The following is a 21,102-nucleotide window of genomic DNA, read 5'->3' on the forward strand; positions in this document are numbered from 1 at the left end:
TTCACCCAATACCCAGTTTTAATTGTAATGTATTTTGTTTTATGTGTGTCTTGCTTTGTAATGGCTTTTGCTACACACAACAGCAGAAAAAGTCATATGTTAATACATTGTCCTAGTATTATCCCAATGCAGTGGGGGTTCAGCTAAAATATTATGCTCGGGGTATCTTGTATAGAAAGCAGGATAAAAAGGTTTTAACATAGTAAGAAATTGGAATTACAGTTTTATGAAAACAGTGTAGCCAGATACCAGATATATTTACCAATTTTAATTCCTATTGCACCAAAACTCCAGAAACCTCAGCAAAGTGAATTTCTTTATCTAAGGGGGCTTACTTACTATGTGAATTGTCTCCCATATTTAAAAGCATTTACAAACCACATTTTTAAAAATAAAAAATAAAAATGTCTACAGCATTAAAACAATGTCATTAAAACAAAATTACAACACAAAACCAGTAAAACAGTGGCCTAGAAGCATATAAAAGCAAGAATTTAGGGGAATTTGGAGAAATGAAGACCGTCTGATCTTATGGGTCAGGGAAAGCTTGGGTAAAAACATGTCTTTTCAAGATGTCTGAAGCGACTGATGGACAAGATGCATATTCTAAATGTCCTGGTCCCCCAAATAATATGTGCACATTTGTTCTAGTGCCACCCAGGTTTTGTGCTTATATTTCCCACCATCACCGCCACCTTAAAATACACCAGTGACAAAATCCAAAGACAATGATGAAAATAAAACTGAACTTTCTTTTTTGGTGAGATTTCCATGTTCTGGCTGTTCATTAGCAATGTGTCCTTTCTCCAAGATTATGATTTCATTTTTCTATCTTGTTGCCTCTTCCTTCAATAACTTGAAATCACTCCATTTCACAATGCAGGATACAAATGGAACCTCTCTATGCCATAGCTCATCCCTACCAGTCAACAGTTCACAGACTCAGCTATACAGCTGCAAATGAAACGCTTTAAGTGTGTTGTAAAATACAATATACAAATGTGACACTAGATTGTGACAGTAAGCTATGGCAAATTCAATGTTATTTTTTAAAGCTTTTTAAAAAAGGCATTTTTACAGTGTTCTATGTGTGTAGATTCCACCCACATCAATCTCAACTGCTGTGGTGACCTCTCCTGTGCTCCATATGATATTGGCAGTGCTAAAGTTTTAAAGTATTACCTGCATTATATTACTGATAAAAAAAAATGGGGGAGTGTAGCAAAGTTTTGACAGTTGTGAGTTTGCCCATACCTTGAGGTATTAAAGTATTAAAGAACCTGTTCCTATGTGTGTCCAATCAGTAGTCACATTCCACAGTGTTCAATGGGAGCTTACTGCCAAGTAGGTGTACTGTGGCCTTAGGATACAACCTTGTTTATTCAGTATTCGGGAGCATTGCAGACCTACTGCGCCACTGGACCTCTGTGCTGAATATCACGTTTTAAAATAGAGCAACATCTCTTATTTTTGTTACCTTCCCTATTCCTTCCCACAGTATGCCCTAATGAATGAAACAAAGAGGCAAATAAAATGTCCAATGTTTTATTGACAGGTGGTTTGTTCAAATTGTTTCAGCCTCCTTGGTGGTGGGGAAGTCATCCTGGGTGTTTCTGAGAAGGTTTGTGTCTTTTTTGTTCTGTTTCGCAGGTGCTCCAGAGGCAAGCAGTGTGGGGAATCGGGATGCCAGAGACGAAGAGGGACTTTTGTTTAGTCCTTCTTATGTCGTCTCCTCCTCCTCCTGTGACCTCCCTTTTTACCTAGACAGACACAGAAAACAAAGACACTGTCACTTCCTATGCCTCAGTTATGGTACAAAGCAGCCATTACTACACAGCCATTATTACATATTTTTCCAAACGTGTACTTAACTCCCTACCTTTCCCTCTCCTGCCACGTCGCCGTCCGCGTTTCTTTCCACCTTTACCACCATGTCGCCGCCGATGGCGATGGCGACGGCGACTGAGGCTTCTGCTCCGGCTGCGTCTGAATCTTGCCATTTCAGATGGTGTCTTTTGTCTTTCAAGCTCTTTGCAGCTGGAGCACCACCTGCTCTTGATGGGCCTTTGAGAGCTTAAGGCTTGAGCTGGCCATCGCTGGCTTTTTTATAGCCAGAAGACAATGGCCAATGACACGTTACCCAACTGTGATGTAATACAATGGGTGACCTTTGCATGCAGCCAGCCAATAACCAGGTTTGTATATATGGCCAATTTATCCAGCAAGGCAGTTTCAGCATCCACTCACCTGTCCTTGATCCCATTCCTTGATCCCCAAAAGGATCTGCATGCCTTATTACATGCTGCTTTCTAGGGATGAAAGATAAATTCAATGCTGTTCTCATTTGAAAGTGGACTTATCAAACACACACTTCACAATGTATGAACCAAAGCACAAGCATATTTTGAAATGATCACTTCTCCAAATTCTTCAGCCAAAAAACTCCATCCAGAAATCCATATACTAATTGAAAATAACATGTAAAACTGAATTATACTAAGGGACGTTGCAAAAAAGTGTCCATTAAAGAAAAGTGCATATACATGTGTGTATATTAGGAGACATTTTCTCTAAAATGCTGATGAATTTTTATGAGAGCGGTTTAAGAAAAAAAAATCACAAACTGATGCGGACATGTGGAGAATTGAACTTAGAACTGGAAAAATAAGAAATGGAGAGGAACCAACATTGACAGATTAATTCATCCTTATTTTCTACAGTTGCCCACTAAAACCTCTGCATACACCCAAATTATGTTCACTGATTTGGGAACAAAATGTTTTAATTTAAAAGTATGAGATGTCTTGACCAATCATCAAAAAGCATGCAGTGATTGATGAATATATGTTGCGAGCGGAAGACCTCTCTCTGATCCGACCATTTGTGTAGAAAGAAAACTTTGCCAACACAAAAAATAAATGTTCATAAACTTTACTTGTGGAACTCAGTTTAAACGTTACAATACAGTACCTGTTACATTTTGTAATCTTACAAATTCCATCTACATTGCTCTAATATAATACAGTTTTACATGCAAGTACCTTAGGGCTAACATGGAACAGACTTGTAGCTCAGAAATGTTTTTATTCATATATATTCTAGGTTGTCTTCTTATGGCTAGTTAAGTCAACCCTCCAATCCATGCTTTGGAGGATTAAAAAATGAGCCAAGGCAATCTCTTGAGGGAAGGACCTCAGCTCAGTTGTAGATTATCTAATCCCTAGAATCTCAAGGTAGGACTGGAAACAACCCTGTCTGGAGCCTTGGAGAGGTGTTTATTTAATGCAGAGATGCTATTCGGCTCTAACTCCCAACAGCTCCAGCTAACATGACGAGTGGTCAGAGATGGGAGTTGTAATCCAAAAATATATGTATGGAGGGCCACATGTTCCTCATCCTTGCCTTAAGGCTTTACTTGCTAAGATATCTGTATCATGCAGTCTGCTGTAGGATAGTGATTAAGAGCATCAATTTTCACTTTAACTGAAATAGGTAGTCTCAAACTCTATTCTTTCCTTTTCAGCAAACATAAGGAATAATCCATTGCATTGTAATACTGAAGCTTGAGATTTGAGTCCCAGAATATTCACAAGACTTATGTTCTAGCCTGAAGGTTCAAACATTTTCAAGCTTCACTTGAGGTAGATTTTCAATCAGCAAAGGAAATCCTACTGGCACCATGAGTATGTATTGGAGATAACTTGAAATGTGTTATCACTTACATAACAGCCACATATGAAAAGGATGTCGGGTGTCAAACCATGTTTGGCCATTTTTATTAGTCAAAGCTGATTTCTCAAAGTAGATGAATGTGTGGAATTGTTTGACTGTTTGGGAAATGATTGCTTCCAAGATTATTTACATTTGGGATGTTGTTGGTTTTTTAAAAATTGTCTTAACTATACATGAATTAGTGAAGCTACACTAATTAACACACCTTCTCCATTTTTAAACCCATGGGTTGGTTCTGAATGCTATGTAATATTTGGTTAAGCTTAATAATGAAAAACCAGGAATGAGACTATGCCTCTATTTATCTAATATTTTAAAGGTAATAATCACAAGATGTTGTGGTATTATCTTGGGTCAATTTGCCCCATCATACCACGCTAACCCATCCAAAACCTCAGCTTGTTCCATTTGTTTCCAGCGTCTTTTCGGTTAGGCACTACCAAGGATCCTTAGCTAATTGTCTTTTGTAAAATTGGTTCAATTATGAGCCTTTGTCATCTGAGTAGCACATGTTCTCTACATGAATAGAGCTAAGAACATTAATTCATACCACTAAAACTCATGCAAACTTTGAAAGGTTTGTAAGGGTCCTGTCTATTAATAAATTTGAGAATTTATTGAAATCAAAATAAATGACTTCGCAACTCCCTTTTGTTGTGCAGAATCTGGCACCGATCACTTTGTTTGCCAAAATTATTCACATTGTCCATCACCTTTGGGCTTGGCTTGTTGCTTCAGTTTTCTGTACACCTTATACCTTGAATGTGTGCCCCGAGAGGTTAACTGATGTGATAATGCTTTTGAGTTATTTCCAAGTGCTATTATATTTGTAAATAAGAAAATGACAAGATAAACCTCCCACCCTCTTTCTCATTTATACCATTGGAATTTTAAATGTGTACTGGGAGCCAAGCTGACAGCTTTCAGATCACCCAGGATGGAAAAACCTGAGTTGCCCACTGCTGTTATCTAAGAACATTACTGTAATGTCAACATCTATCATTTTGCTTTGCTGCATACAACTTTCCCCACAAAAAGCACGGACTCAAAAAATGAAATGTCAGCATTTATTGACAGGTGGCAAGTTTCAAATTGTTTCAGGCTCCCTGGTTCTTGGACATTCTTCCGTTTTTTTGGTTTTTGTTTCAAGGGGTGGTTTCGTTTGACTTTGTTTTTCACTGGAGGCTTTGCTGAGGTGAATGACCCGGAATCAAGGGCAGAGGACACAGCAAAGGGAGTCATTTAGTGTCTTCTTCCTCTCCCTCTTCTGCGACGACCTTTCCCCCTTCCTGGAAATAAACATAACAAGCACCAGTTATTTAATGTAACCCATTAGACCTGTGGTATATAGTGTTAATGTTAAATGTCCTAAATGGGTATGGTGTAGGGTTTGGGGATTTTTTCTTACCTCTCCTCCTCCCACGTCGCCTTCCCCGCCTCCTTCCAGATCCACTCGCTTGGCTGGCCTTTCGCCTCCTTCGGCGAGTTAGGCTCCGGCTCCGGCTGCGTCTGAATCTGGCCATTCTGATGGTGATCTTGTCCTTCCGAGCTCTTGGCAGCTGGAGCACCACCTGTCCTTGATGGGCCTTTCAGAGCTGGTGATTTGCTGGGGGCGTGTCTGTCCATTTATTAAGCCAAGCGCAGCACCTCACAAAGGCTTGTGATGTCATGCCCTCCTTTGTGATGAAACGCAGTGTGTGACCCTTACTGCCGTGTAACAGTATGCTCATCTCAAGGCAGGGCAAAAGAAAGGGCAGGCAGGCAAGCAGGGTTGCACCTCAAACATTTACATACACATGGGTTTCAAATATGCACCCCAATTTAAAGACATTTCCCAAATAATGTAAGAAATGAAATAAAACCAGACAGAAATAATAATGGCACTGACAGTAAAAAAAAAACCTGAGGAACGAGGGGCGGGGGGGGGGGGAGTTGGCTAAAAACTTTAAATAGGCCCGGGCAAATCAAAAGGTCTTATAACTTGTTGCATAAAACGGAGTAACAGATGAACCTCAGGGCGGTTGGGGGTGGTGGTCACAACAGGAGCACTACCACCATGCAAATATATGGTAAAAGGTTAATAAATGTGTCCCCAGATGCATGTTTGGGTGAAAGGTTTGAAAACAGAGAAATGAAAACAATCTTTAATGACAAATCTAAAATATTGTACCCTCACCCATTTTATTTTATTTTAAAAAAACATGTTTATGGACACCAGTTTTAAGGGGTGATGTTTATTTCCCATCCTTCAAATACTGTACTTTATTTGGTAATATGGATGGGAGAGAAAATTTAATGCAAGCCTCATTACTTTGCACTTCCCAAAATGATACATTAACCAAAAAGCAGCTCTTCTTAAGCATTTGTGCTTCTCTAGATGCAATTTCTCAACCAAAAAATGTCTGCCTAAATTTGCATGCAGGAGTAGTGTGTGCATTACAAGGCACGTATTAGGGAAAGTAACATATAAAATGCATCGTATTAGGGTGAAACACTTGCAGAAATGTGCGCATCAATAAATGTGTCCTCAAAGAAACCAGTAACTTGAATAACTTAATAAATATCAGGACAAGGCATGGAAATAGGATCTGCAGGGTCCACATCACAAGTCAGTATGCAAACTACACTTTTGGATTTTAGAGGCTTGTGTAGGGCAGGGTTGAGACAGGGGAACAGCAGTGGCTCTGGGGAATAGATTTTGAGAGGCAACACATAGTAGGGGGGCACATTTGACTTGGACTGCAGGCAATATTTTTAAAAGATAAGCACTGATCCTAGTTCTGGTCACTTCTCAAACTTGGTGATGTTTTGATATAAAAAAAAATCTGAGCATCCAGATGGGTGAGCTGTTGGACCTCCAACTTTCTTTTGTTTGACATAGCTGTCCTACATGGAAGGGCTTCCATTCCACCCCCTTTCTGTCCATCACACCGGTGTTTTATCCCTTGAATCACATCCAATGTGATTTATATGAGCATCAAGCAAAACGTGTGCAGGTCTTTAGACTGTACTCTTTCTTATGAGGTCAAGAAATAATTGAATGTGTTTCATCTCCCGTTTTGCCTCCAAAGTGATGCATATGGGGAATGTAAATTTGTGGTCGTCTAATCTTGCTTGCTTAGACGGCTTGCATAATTTGATTACTCTGCTTTTCCTTTTCAGCAAATCTCACCATCATTTTTAATAGATCCATTAAAACAAAAACAAAAAAGTGGAATGAAACATCAGAGATCAAAGTGATGGAATATTTAGGATGACACCAAAGACAACGGTTTTTGTTAATGAGTTTACTGACAGGCCTAGCACTGCTACTGTAATAGGAGCACTCCTGAATCCTGCGGTTGTTCCTTGGCTCATTGATGACTTATCTGATGGGTTTCCATGTTATGGGAGATGTCACTGTGATTCACCAATGCAGAAAATGGAATTCCTAAGCAATGGAAAGGGAATCACTGGAAATCATTTCCTTCCTTTCCAGTAATAGTATACTGCACAGACGCGGACATACCCTGCAACATAAAAACAAAATTCAATGATTAAACATTAAAGTATGGTTCTTTGAAATATACTGCACAACACTCAGTCAAATTAAATTGGTGTTGGATACTATTCAAAAGATTGGCAAGTTTAAGATCCCCACCTAATGGATTGTAATTGCGTGTCAAAGTTTAAATTTACCTTTCCTTTTTTTAATTGGCATTTCTGCACCTGACTTGCATCTTCTGCTCCTCCCTCCGGTAGAACCTCTACGAGTGATCCTCCTGCTGGCATATGTACTACCTCTTCGGCTTGACATTGTACTTGATGTTTCAAGGATCCAGGATCAGAGACATTATCCTTTGCTCCTCTGTGCCCCAACTGTCTACTCAGATGTTATGCGAGTTTCTGAAGCACTGTACCTGATCTACCGCTTTTATAAAATCTGTAGCTATGTCACACACGGTTGTTACAGCAGCCCTTTGTTCACTGAAATATGACATAAATATGACCATATATAGTGACTGAAGGGGATTGGTAGAAAAAAATAGAAGTAGCAGGGCTTTTCTTCAGCTGGAATTCACCAGAACTCAGTTCTGGCACCTCTCAGGTGGGTGGCATTGCCATTGTAAGAACAAGGGAGGTGTTAATGGTGAGTTCTCGCACCTCTTTTCTGAGAAAAATAGCACTGAGAAGCAATGGCCCTAACATGTAGTGTTTTCAAGAAAACAGTACTTTCCTAAACTTTGCTTAGACTGTTCAGAGTGCACTGATTGTGAGATAAGACAAAGAGAATTTCAAAATGACATAAAGGATTGCTAATATTTTGCAACAGTCTCTCTCATTCATGACATTTTTTTCTACCTTACTTGATCTTCTTTCAACATGTACATATACTTGGATTTTCAACTGAAAATAACAGTCAAAGAAATGTGGATGTTTCAGTAGGGTTAGAAGTTGTCCTCTCGTCCTGGACATTCCGTCTGTTACTCATAATGGCATTATTTCAGCGGCTGAAAGCCTAAACCCATTATGCAATTATTCAATTGCTTTCAGATGGGGATTGAGAGGAGTGAACTGACTACAATGCAAGGGAGGCCTAGACCAAACTCTTCTACTTTTCAGTTTAACTCCTGTAAAAATCACAGTGGGATTTCTTATTTGTGGAAAGCAAAGTTTAAATTTCAAAAGGGGGAAGGGAGAAAATATAAAATCATGGGTGCTAGTACTCATTTTATTTGTTTGTTTGTTTGTTTCTTTGCTTGCTTGCTTGATTTCATTAATTGTTTGCCATAAAAGAGTGATATTACTTAGACACACATAAATCACATGAGAGATGCTCACCACAGCGAACATTTTACATGTATCCGATTGGTGCACGTAAGGTGTCTGAAAGGGGGCAGGAGCAGAATTGGGTGGGCTTATGCACACTCCACCGATGTATGCAGGGGTCAGGAATGGAATCCCTATGCAAAATAGTCACCGATGTTACAAAGATATATCCCTTCTGGAAAGGTTATTGTGTTTGCATGCATTATACATACACACACACACACACACACACACACACACACACACACGTGTACATAAACCCACACCCGCCAATGCCTTCTTGGTATGCAAACAGTTTATTATTTATTATTTATTATTTATTTGTATACCACCCTTCTTCTGAAGATTACTGGGCTTTTCACAACATTAAAATACCAAATGAAAACACAATGCATAACTTGGATCTTTACATAGACTGTAAGAAGACCAAAATGTTCACATTTTAATGTATCTGCCTGGAGAGAATGTAGTTCTCAATATATAATTTACTTGTCAACATTTATATACCTCAGGATTGTAAAATCCCTCTAAGTGGTTTACACTTTAACAAATATGCAATTTCATAAAGATCAAGTTCCCACTGTACAGCTGACAGGCCCTAGAAAGAAGCTTCTTAGATGCAGTGCCTTTTTGTATATGGCTGCATTCAGAAAATACTTTATTCTGTTTACCCAACATTTCCTTACTTGATAATTTCCACATTTCATGTGATCTTTCACCCAGCATAAAACTAATGGAATGTAGTGGATGTTTAGCACTAATTTCCAGGCTAATTGTTTTCAAAAAAAAAACCCCATTCTTTTGCAACCTTTTTAAACCAGAAAATAATGGGAGTTTTCTGATGCAATTTCCATGACAAAATTTGTGGCGGTCTTCCAGCATATAGTTCTTTTACGCCATTTAAAAGTTAATGTGACATTTTTCAATTTAAAAAGCCACAGATCCATAATGCAACAGGTAATATACAGTGTTAAAGGAACATTAGAATCAGGGATAGAAGCACTAGCATTATAATCAGGAAAACAGTTTAATAGGGGAGAGCAATAATGTGAAAAAATGACTTGGGAAAGGCAAAGCTTGGCCATTTATGAGATCATGATTTCTATGCTTGTCAAAATGAGGAAGTGTGCTTCCCTCTTCACCTTATTCAGCTACCGTCAGTTACCATTCATCGCTGACCCTTCCCCTCTCCCTGCCCCCCAGTAGTGGATGTCTGAGGCCTGTCATTGCATGCAGGGAGAGTGGAACTCCCAGAAGGCAGGGGCTATTTCTGTCACATAAGGATTTGCAGATTTTTAGAACAATTTAGGCTTTAACTTCTGCGTGATGACTCATTACATCTGGGAGATTGCACAGTTGGTCAGATTTGTCTCAATGAGTTAGATTTTCTGAGCTCCCCCCACAAACCACACACACACGGGTCTAGGAGAAGCAGTACTGACAGCAGTAGGTTTGCCACCTTTCCCTAAATTTACTATTATAAAAGCTCCATGTCTGGAGGCAGAGTTGCCTTTCCACTGGTGTCTTGGCATTGAATACAAATGACTGGGGAATTCTCAAACAGCTACCCCCGGAAATAGGAGAGCCAATGCAGGCTGAAACCTCATCAGCTAATTTAGAATGGTGGGGTTTGGGGGGAGAGGGGAGAGACTGACAAGCTGTAGCTCTTCTGCAGGAAGATGCACGAGCCACATCCTCTTTTTCACCTGGCTACCTAGCTAACCCCTAGCAAAGGAAGGTGCTGCTGGATCAAACAAAAAACTAATGCTTTCGAGATACTTCTGTTAAGAAGGTTGACTTGGTGTGTGGTTGGGGGCATCACTTGGGCTTCTTCTTCTTCTTAAGACCACAGGACAAGGCAAACCGTGATGTCATTCTCTGTCCTGCCTTACAAACTATTCTGAATGTTGGAGTGGCAGGGCTAGTTCAGCTGCAGTTTACCCATGAACTCAGAGATGAGCAGGAAGGTTGATTCTTTATTCAGAGAGACAAAACACAACAGTGATCTCCACGGGCAGGACTAGCCTGGTGTGGCAGTTGCCAGAACTGAGGATCTGAGCCTCCCACTTCCTCCCAAGGCTCCTCCCCAGGTAGCTGCCTTCTCAACGTCTCAAACTCCTTTGAGGAGGGGCTCTCTGTGCCTTTTGTTCTGCTACAGGTAACACACTCCTCATTCTTGGGGACAGAGGAAGAAGGGATAAGGAAACAGTGGAACTGGCAGGTGATTGGGAATCTCACAGCCTCAGTCTCCTACTCCTCCTCAGCTGCCTCAGTCTCACTTAAACCTGTTGCTTGCTCAGCCTCCAACCCGTCCGCACCCCCTTCATCCTCTGACTTTTCTTCAGTATCCCACCACCATTCTCCTGGCTCTGGGGCTTCCCACTCTGATGCTTCCCTGGGGGGGGGGAGTTTCCCCACTGTAGCCTCCCACCATTCCTCCTCATCTAGCCAGTCCCTGACATGGAGGAAGAGACAGCTGTCTCTCCTTCTCTTCAATATTCCAAATAACTACAATAAGATTTCCATCCATATGCACCCCTCTGTGTGAAAGCCAAGATCCTCACATGTCTCCTCCAGATTGATTGATTGATTTTATTTCATAAAATTGCACAAGTGTAGAGTGACTTCAAAACAGTTTACAAAAAAAGCTAAAATCATAAAAATATCACTAAAACAATTACAGCCTTAATTTAAAGCATGCATAAGGTTGAAACTGCAATAGATTAGACTAAAACAGATTAAAACTCATACAAACTTTCTAAACATCTGTGTAGGCTTGTCTAATTAAGAATGTCCTTGCCTGATATCAATAGGCAAGGAGTGTTGGTGCTGCCACACTAAACGGTTGAGCTCTTACAGATGTGGTTTGGGTATTATGTGCCCATTCCACCAATTAAAGCAGTTGAATGGGCACATATGGGGTAAGGCCAGTGCTTATTTTTTTCTGGGGGTACTCAAGGGCATGTAGTACCAGCACCTGTTTTTCTAGAAGAAAAGTACTGGATAAGACAATCTCATAGGTAAACTGCTCCCAAGTTGTTAAGGGCTTTACATACTAATAGCTAACAAAACGTTGAACCAGTAGCAGATTGGCCACCAGTGCAGACCTCTGAGCACCAAAGCCACTTAAAGCAGGACTGGGGAACCTGCAGCCTTTCCAACACTGGGGCCTACAACTCCCATCAGCCTCAGCCACTATGTCCAACGGTCAGGTATGATGGAAGCTGTAGTCAAGCAACCTCTGGAGGGACACAGGTTTCCCACCCCCAATTTGCAACTTTGAAGGCCAATACCAGCACATTTAAACCAAGCCTGGAAACCAAATAGGCAGCTTATAAAGCTAATTCTAATAATACTTTTATTATTTATACTTAATATTCATACTTTATTTATATTTATTATTTATACTTTTATTATTTATATATATTAATATGGGGTAGCTCCAGCCACTGTGGGCAGCTCACAACAAAATATTAAAAACACAATCAAACATTTAAAACTTCCCTACACGGTGCTCCCTTCAGATGCAACTAGAACCACATGTGGGTTCTGGTTCTGCTGGGATTGTGTCTGCCATCCCGCATCACCACACCCCACACAGTAGGGGGAGAATCCTGATGCAGAGAAGCTGTTCTGCAATGTTCTACACCTGATCATGCAGGTTTCTTAACTATGTGGGGATCCTACATAGAGCAGGCTCCCTGTTTCAGACCCCACCACCACCTCCAATCTGTGGGTGGCGAGGCCGGTGACTGCCACCCCACTTCTCCTCTTCACACAGTTAGCATCCTGCGAGGGTGGCTTGTCCAATGGACTCCTGATAAGTAGACAGAAAATGGGAAAAGATCAAGGGTGTCTGTGCATGTGTGGGAAATTAATATACGGCTTCAGCAGCCAGTCTTTTGTTGCAAGTCTCCAGCAAAAGATGATTGGCCAAGGCCCTACAGGGTTGGGTCTGTTTGTTTGCTTATTTTACTCTGACGTTTGACTACAATATGGCGTTAGTTAAATTGTATTCCCTTCTTATATGAGTAATATTATATGTACAAGGATTAATGAAAGCACATCAAACACTCCTTGGTGTTTCTCCAGAAATATATACACAGGGAAGTGATATTATTGAGCATTAGATGGGATAATCTAATAGTTTAGGAAAGCTTCTGAATTTTTGTGCGGGTTGAGTCTCCTTTTTCCTCCTAAGTCTGAGTCAATAATATTAACTAAGAACAGATCCATAAATATTTACTATGGAACACAGAAACACATGTGAATTTCCTCAGAAAGCCCCATTCAGCAATCCAATGTTTATTTTATTCAGTTTGCTGCTGGTGCTCTGGGATCAATGCCAGGGTTACAAATGCTGTTGAATAAATCCCAGAGTGACCCTTCTCCCCTACATCTTAAGTCTTATTAGCATGCGTTCATTATGAAAATAAGATCCACCTCCTCCTCCTCCTCCTCTATCCTTCTCCCCATAGAGCAATCCATTAGGAATGGCATCAAACAGGAAATAATGATTACCTCAACGTAAAAGAAATAATGAATGGGAGGATGAATAGCATCAGGGGAGCATGACGGAATGGGGGGTGGAGGAACAGGTGGGGGTGTCTGTTGAGAAGAACTTCCTTGGACTGAGAATGGGGGGGGGGGGACAGTGAGATCAGCAAAGGAAAAGACCTAGGGCGTGTACATGCTGCATGATAATGTGCATTCAATGCTGGGTGCTGGCGCCTTTTGGAGGTGCTGTATACATTATGTCATCTCTGTCTTACACTATTTGTCTTTCTAAAGTGCATTCTGCTGAAACGGTTATAATCTGATCAGGTCCCAAAATGCACTCGTGCACTTGCTGAATACATGTGTACACAGAGAGGGCTTTCTCAGCTCATCTCCTGTGGGTGGGTGGGTGGGTGGGTGTGTAGATGATAGATAGATAGATAGATAGATAGATAGATAGATAGATAGATAGATAGATAGTGTCTATGGCAAAAACACTGGTTTGAAAGCATGCCCACAGACAACATGGGTAGTAGCTGCTGCTTTAGATGAGGTTAGATGTACAGAAGAGCACTGTGAAAAAGTGACCTCTGTGTGCTTCAAAAGCCACATGTGTACACAGCTAAAGATAAAAAGCAAGTGGTTAGGACACCTGATGAAAGCAAGGGGTGAAGAGATGAAAACAGCATGGCTCCCATCCCAGAAGGCAGGCTATTCTGCCTCACTCCTTCTCCCATTACATGTGGACTGAGTAGTACCTTTGAACAAGGAACTGGGGAACTATCCTGACAGTTCTGAACTGATCATTTTGATACACACTGAGTCATTAAAAACAAAAAGAGCTGCCCAAAAACACAATGTACACCCTGCTCTCTGTTTTCCCTTCCAATCTGATTTGAAGAGTTTGGGTTTTGTTTTTTTCCTTTGAGAACATGGGATCTCCGGTGCTCTCATGGCCCCTTGGAGAGCTCATTATCCAATTTGCTATCATCACCCAGCAACAGTTCACACCCTGAAGTTAGATTTAGTGGTTGCAATGCTTACTTCCAGCGCAGTTCAAATGAACCAGGTCAAAGGAACACAACACTGGTAATTCAAGCACAGATGTTTAACAGAGACAAGTTCAGATCTCAGCTTGCCAGGACGGCAGTGTTTAGACATGCAAAAGAGTCCAAGCTGTGTAGCAACAAGGCATCTACAGAACAAATTGGGCTTTGACAAGTTGTTGTAGGCTATGATACGACGGGTTGTTTCACAGACATTCAATACATTGAATATTGTACCCAAACCACTTAATATATGAAACTCCTGTCTGCTAGCCACATTTTGCTCTATCTGGGTGTTTATAAGTCTTATTTCTGTCCCAATTTTTGCCTGGGCCTTGTAACATTCATAATTCAACATAGAATTATTAAACACATAGATGGGCAGGCCACGCTAGTTTTTACAAAGGACAGTCTTAAGTCAGCAAACTTTTAGGAGTCTTTGAATATAGAAATGAGTATGGAGGAGTGGTGGCCATTTCCCCCAAACCATGACTTTGTGGATTCCAAGCACCACTCACCTGATTTCATTGTGTTGTTAGATGATTGACAGGAGGGTGGTCCCATCCACCTTTGAAATTTGGTCCTTGAGGCTGATCCAGATAAGGATCTGGCCAGTGGAGCCACAAAAGTCCGCCACCTCTGAAGTAGAGAGAAAGGGGCCCTCTTTGGGTATCCTACTTGGGTATTCTACTTGTCTTTAAAACAAATATGTGAGCAGTTAGAATGGGGACAAGTGTCTTCCACTGCACTCATCTCCATCAACAAAATTCTCAAAGGTGTACTTCCAGGGGTCTGAATTAGACAGGTAGCCTCCACAATACAGGAGGCTCCAAAGGTTTGTCCACTGAATCAGCATTTCCCAGCCAGTGGCTCGTGATCCAGAAGCAGGTTATGAAGACTGTGCAAGTGGGTTGCTAGGTTTATCAGTAAACCCAAAATAATTATTGAATGTAATCCAGGGGGGCCACCAGGTGGCACATTGGAAGATGGCCGACAATAACATCTCTCCGACCCACACGAGGTAATTAAGAGGCTGCTATGGGAAGTATGCAGCCTTCCCGCCCCCCCCCCAAGGAGATGGGGGGGGACTGCCTTGCCAGTGGTGTCCATAATAACCCCCGGATTCGAAAGAAGGGGGTGCGGACACTTGGCACAAGCCCTCGGGTGAAGTCGGCTCTTCCTGAAGCTGTCTCCAATCAGCGCACTGGTTCACTTTAGCTCGAAATATATAATTGGAAATATATAATTGGAAAGAAGCTAAAGCACATACATCAAGCAAAGATCGGGAGTAAAGACTGCTGATTAATGGATCTCTGTGAGCGGAGCGATGGGCGGGACAAATAAATCAAGTGATGAATCACCATTAAGAGACTGGTATGTTTGGAGTGAAATGGAAAGGGGCTGGAGGAAAAAACTTTTCTTTTTTTGCCTTATGTGAGTATTAATAACCCTCCACCCCAGAGAGAAGAATCGTTGCAATTTATTAATCACAAGCAGGAATTCAAGAACTGTGTGGAGTGAATTATTGATCAAAGAGAGGATTGGTAAACATCGGAGAACGGAGGAAAGTTTTGTGACGCAGTTTTAAATAGAGTCTCGCCAAGACAAGCTTGCCTAAGAAGGACGGGGGGAGGAGGACCAGGGTCATCGGAATGTGAATGGTGATCAGAATGTGATCTAGACCTGGCAGAGCCCTCTGAGATATGCTTAGCAAAGCCTGGGAAAATCAACGGACAGACTGAGGGAAAGTTCTTTACGGAGGTGTGGAAATGGCGTCTGTCCTTATGTGATATGATTTTTGGAGAGTGTAAAACCCACACAGAGGGTGTTTGTTTTCAACCCGCTTGTGAAGATTATCAGAGATTGCAAAGAAAGGAATATATGATAACAACAAGAAGATGAGGAAAGTAACAAAGAGACTATCTGGACAGAACTGGATAGAACTGTCTAATTAAAGCAGCAATATAAGTGATGCTTGGACCCCTGTTCGGAGCTTGAAGTATGGGTACCCCCAACAAAAATTAAAAAATCTGACTGTATAATTTGGAACTAATGTGATTTGATTGGCCTGTTAATAAAAATTATATTTAAAAAAAATTATTGAATGTAATCCTTAACTGGCATGATGAATACCTCTGACAACTTTTTTCTTTTGCCAGCCTTGTATGCCTCCTTCCGGCAACTCCTGCAGCCAAGCTGGTGCCACACGTATTGCTCTCGCTTTTCTTTGGACCACATCAGTGAGGCCAAGAGAAGGGTCTTGTCTTGGCAGCCCCAGGGAGGTCACTTCAGTGCTCCTAATGCTGCAGTTCAACTTCAACCCCCAGAAGCGCGCTCCATTGTCTTATGAGATAGATGGGTGTCAACAACAAGTATAATGCAGTGTTGACATTTGTAACCACACTACTCTCTGGTGGCTAGCGGAAGATACGGCAACAGTTCACCACAAGGTGCTCATACAGGGATTTGTTTTGAGTGACTATTACAGCTCACCTGATGCACAGGTGCTGCCTTTGGCTAGAGCTAGCTGAAGTATTCCATGAAGTGCTTATCTAATACAGCAAAAGGGATGGACAAAATGATAGCTCTCTTTTGATTCTCAAAGCCAATTAGTGTTTTAGATTCGGGCAGGTAGCCGTGTTGGTCGGACACAGTCAAAATATATTAAAAAAATTAAAAAACTTAATGGTATAAGCTTTTGTGTGTATGCACACTTCTTCAAATACCTGAAGAAGTGTGCATGCACACAAAAGCTTATACCAATAACAAACTTAGTTGGTCTCTAAGGTGCTGCTGGACAATTTTTTAAAAAAATTTTATATATTCCAATTATTGTTTGATATCTTAGTTCAGAAATTGACTGTGACAACCTCCACCTCACACAGATAATCGTTGCCTCTGGGGCCATGTGCTGCAGAGACTGTTTGAGTTAAGAGAAGGATTACATGCATTACTTTTGAACTAAAAGCTTGAGTTGCAAATTATTTAACCCACACAGATTGGCTAGCAAAGTTAGCATACTTCACAAACATGTTTAGTAACCGGAATGACTTGAATTTAAGCGTAAAAGGCAGAGACAAATACATCTTTATACATAAGACTGCTTTCATGGAAAAAAAGTCACAACTTTGGCAGATAAGGCATTAGGTTGGAGCCTTAGCTGACATTCTGTTAAAGGATTCCAGACAGGGATGTCTCTGTCTGGTAGTCCTTGTGGGAGCTGATGGGCCATAGAACCCTTCACAATGGTGGCTCTGGTGGGATTGCATCACCTGGGGAATGTCAGGGACCTGGGTCAACCCCCACTTGCTTATCAACCAGCAATCGGGCTGTTTTATGATGGATACATACCCAATGCCTTTGCCAAAAGCGTCTTACTTACACCTGCAATCAATAAAGCTGTGGCTGATTTTCAACCCAATTCAAAATGTCCCACGTTTTATTTCTATGGTTGGCCCCTCACTGTGCTGAGGGCCTCATGTGCCTGGGCATGCAGTCACAAAAAGGAATTGTGTTCATTATACCTTGTTTATGAGTTTCTAGAGGTAACTAGCTGTTTGATGTAGGCAAGACAGCAGAAGACAAGAGGCAGCACTCAAGGGCGAGTTACCTATCTAATATAATTGTATGTTATTGAGTGCGGCCTTCATTCTGTCTGCCTTTCTCTTCAAACACTTTCAGGCTAGTGACACTTTGCAAAACTTTTCATAAATCTCTGTAGTGCATTGAAACTATAATTTGATGCAATCTAAAGCTCTATTATTCACAGAACATGTCTCAACGTTTTTACCCGGAAAAAACAAACATTAACTTCTGACCTTTAACATTACTCAGGTTTTTCTTAAAAAAAAAAAAAAATGCAGGGGTTTGTAATCAAATATTTATTTTCCAATCCCAGTCTGATGTGTCAAGACTTTCCTGCAAGACTTAGTTGCATATGACTCACTCTTCCAGTGTCTGAGACAAACTCTGAATACAGACTCCTTAGCTTTCTGTTTCCTTCTGTACTACAAATTAGGGAGTATGTTGCAGAAGAAAACAACCCAAGATGAATAACACTAGTTTTGCAACACTGCAACTCTAACATATTCATAGACCTTTGTCCGTGCTGACTTAGCTATCCATGAGTGTTACTAGCTTGAAATGCTAGTATTGTAGTAGTTTCCAATCGCTGCTCTTTATTGGGCAAAGGAGGCGGCAGGGGGAGGTGGGTGAGAGGCAGAGGGCTATATTTTGCAAGTGGCCTCTGAGGGAGACATACCACCTGGATTATTTTTAATGGATCCAAAGCAATCTTATTTATCCAATTACACAGTGCTGTTCTTTCTAGAAAAAGAGGTGCCGGAACTCACCATGAACACCTCCCTTGTTCTCTTATAATGGCAATGGAGCCCACCTGAGAGGTGCAGGAACTGAGTTCTGGTGAGTTCTGGCTCAAAAAAGTCCTGCAATTACAGCAGGCTATATCAGAAGAAGGGAGGGAGGGAGAGAGGGATGTGGCGGTTCCAGTAGCTTTGATCGAAACCACACTCCTTCCTCCATCAACTTTCACGTGGGATCAGTCACTGTATCAGGCTGTAGCACAGGATAAAAGGGATGCAGGGCCACTCTCTCAGCACACCTGTGAGATCAGCAATGTGGGTGACTTTTTATTGTTCAACTTAGTTGGTCATTAGAATGATTTGCACTTAAGAACTTGTACCTTGCTTATTTCCTCCTCCCTCCCAATCCATTCTCCTTTGGTGTCATGTATTTTAATATTGTAAGCCTGAGAGCAGGGAGTGCCTCTTCCTTTTTTAAATGATTTGTGGGCTGGGCGCCTTTTTTTTTTAACTGAAGAACTGGATAATTTTCTTTTTGAACAAATAATGAGTAAATTATTCATTATTCCTTCACTGTACTGTAGTCTCATTTTCTTCCCTTTTTCTGTACTGAGTCCCCTCTTATTTGTTTCTCTTTTCTTTTCTACATTTTCCCAGGCCCCAGGCACTTTTGAAGCAATTTCATTGTCTTTCTCAGGTTAGGAGGACTGGGGACTGGTCACATGTGGCTTGCCCAGTTCTCATTCCCCCTCCTCTGTCAAACGCATTCTCCCTTGTTTCTTCCTTCCTCTTCCAGGACAGAAGTCATGACCATCCCATGCTCCTTGACCCATTTCCGCCCTTATTATCTCCTCACTGCAACAGCTCCCATAGGCGTGGACCACTGCATTGTCCAATATTTTCACCCTTCCTACTGACTCACAACCCTGCCCTGCTGTGATTTGTCAGTGTTTTTGTGTGTGTGTGTGTATGAGCAAGCTGTTCAGAGATGGGGAGAAGTAAAAGAGCATATAAATCCAAACGCTAGCTTATTGTGTGCTCAGCTCACAAAAGCAGAGGTAAAGTAATGACTGTTCAAATAAAAGGATACAGTGGTGCCCCGCAAGACGAACACCTCGCAAGACGGAAAACCCGCTAGACGAAAGGGTTTTCCGTTTTGGAGGCGCTTCGCAAGACGAATTTCCCTATGGGCTTGCTTCGCAAGACGACAGCCCATAGGGAAATCTCCGGGACAGTGGGGAAGCGCAGCTCGTCTTCCCCGCTGTCCTCGGACCTCCTCCGAAGCCTGGCGGCGGGGCGGGGACACCTCCTCCCGCCGCCGGGCTTTGGAAGGATGCCCCGATGCCGGGCGGCGAGGCGGGAACACCTCCCCCCGCCGCCTGGCATCGGAACGATGTCCCGAAGCCGAGCGGCGGGGCGGGAAAGTCTCCCCCCGCCGCCCGGCATCGGAACGATGTCCCGAAGCCGAGCGGCGGGGCGGGAACGCCTCCCCCCACCGCCCGGCTTCAGGGCAGGAAAGCCTCCCCCCGCCGCCCGGCTTCGGGGCGGGAAAGCCTCCCCCCGCCGCCCGGCTTCGGGGCATCGTCCCGATGCCGGGCGGCGGGGCGAGAAAGCCTCCCCCCGCCGCCTGGCATCGGAACGATGTCCCGAAGCCGGGCGGCGGGGCCGCGAAGCCTGGGCGCGCTGGCAACTCTCCGCAAGGAGCGCTCCCGCTGCTTGCGGAGAGGTCCGCGAAGCCTGTCCTGGACCTCTTCTGAAGGCAGGCGGGGGGCAAAAGTCTTTGTCCCCCCTGCTTGCCTTCCCAGGGGCTTTTAAATCGCCCGGACAGCGGAGAAGTCCTCCGCTGTCCTGGGCGATTTTAAAATGCCGCCCGCCAGAAGAGGTCGGGGGAAGGCGGTTTCCATAGGAACGCATTAATTGATTTTCAATGCATTCCTATGGAAAACCGTGCATTGCAAGACGAAAAACTCGCAAGACGAAGAGACTTGCGGAACGAATTAATTTCGTCTTGCGAGGCACCACTGTATTAATGACTGTCAAATTAGGGAGACATTACAAATTCACAATATACACACATAGTTAAGTGCAAGTGCTATTCAAAGAACAATGCCATGATGTAGCTATAATAGTCTAGAAAATATTAAAATGAATTTACAGGAGGGGGAAGGAAGATGTGGAGGGGGAGAGGAGAGAAACTGCTGAAATGTAATATTGGCACTAAGATTCCTTCAGATTACAGACAATTCTTGGCAACTGAATGTGTCCCTTTCCCTACAGCATGTTTTGTGGTATATACTGTATTAAATGCAATATTACATTGTGGGTAGATGCAAAATTTGTAATATGTATCCACTAAAACTGCAATGTATGAATGATCTGAAGCTATGAAACCCAGGGATCACTTCAAGGCCAATGTATGCGTTGCTTGTGCCTTGAAAATGTCGCATAGAATCATAGAATTGTAGAATTCTATGTAGAAACATTGTCTCCACGGATATCCGGAGGGCCACAGGTTCCCTGTCCTTGGCTTAGCATAATACTTCACACAGAAAGTATTCTATCCCATAGGTAGCTGGTTTGCCACTGTGAGAACAGGATGCTGGATGAGATGGCCTGATCCAACAGAGCTTCTTATACTCTTATTCATAGTCCCTCACCAGTTGCCACCAACAGGAGTATTGTTAGGTAGTTGTTGC

The 21,102-nt window shown here is 42.3% G+C and overlaps 1 protein-coding gene across 22 annotated transcripts in view; it reads right to left on the reverse strand.

The window, feature by feature from the left end:
- Nucleotides 1-21,102, reverse strand: part of LOC309349470 (uncharacterized protein) — a 113,085-nt gene that overhangs the window by 46,631 nt on the left and 45,352 nt on the right. For 8 of the 22 annotated variants that reach the window (XR_014159918.1, XR_014159919.1, XR_014159920.1 and 5 more), the window contains 3 exons: nt 5,141-7,241; nt 1,880-5,021; nt 1,532-1,760 (listed from right to left, as the gene is read on the reverse strand). The exons of 12 other annotated variants lie outside the window; for them this stretch is intronic. The gene's annotated coding sequence lies outside the window, so the exon portion shown is untranslated. Of the gene's footprint in view, nt 1-1,531; nt 1,761-1,879; nt 5,022-5,140; nt 7,242-7,410; nt 7,623-21,102 lie in introns of those variants that run through there. 2 more of the 22 variants (XR_014159898.1, XR_014159899.1) reach the window with 2 other exon arrangements.

The sequence above is a fragment of the Podarcis erhardii genome (assembly GCF_964252035.2).
Source record: "Podarcis erhardii genome assembly, chromosome: 9".
NCBI classification, from domain to species: Eukaryota; Metazoa; Chordata; class Lepidosauria; order Squamata; family Lacertidae; genus Podarcis; species Podarcis erhardii.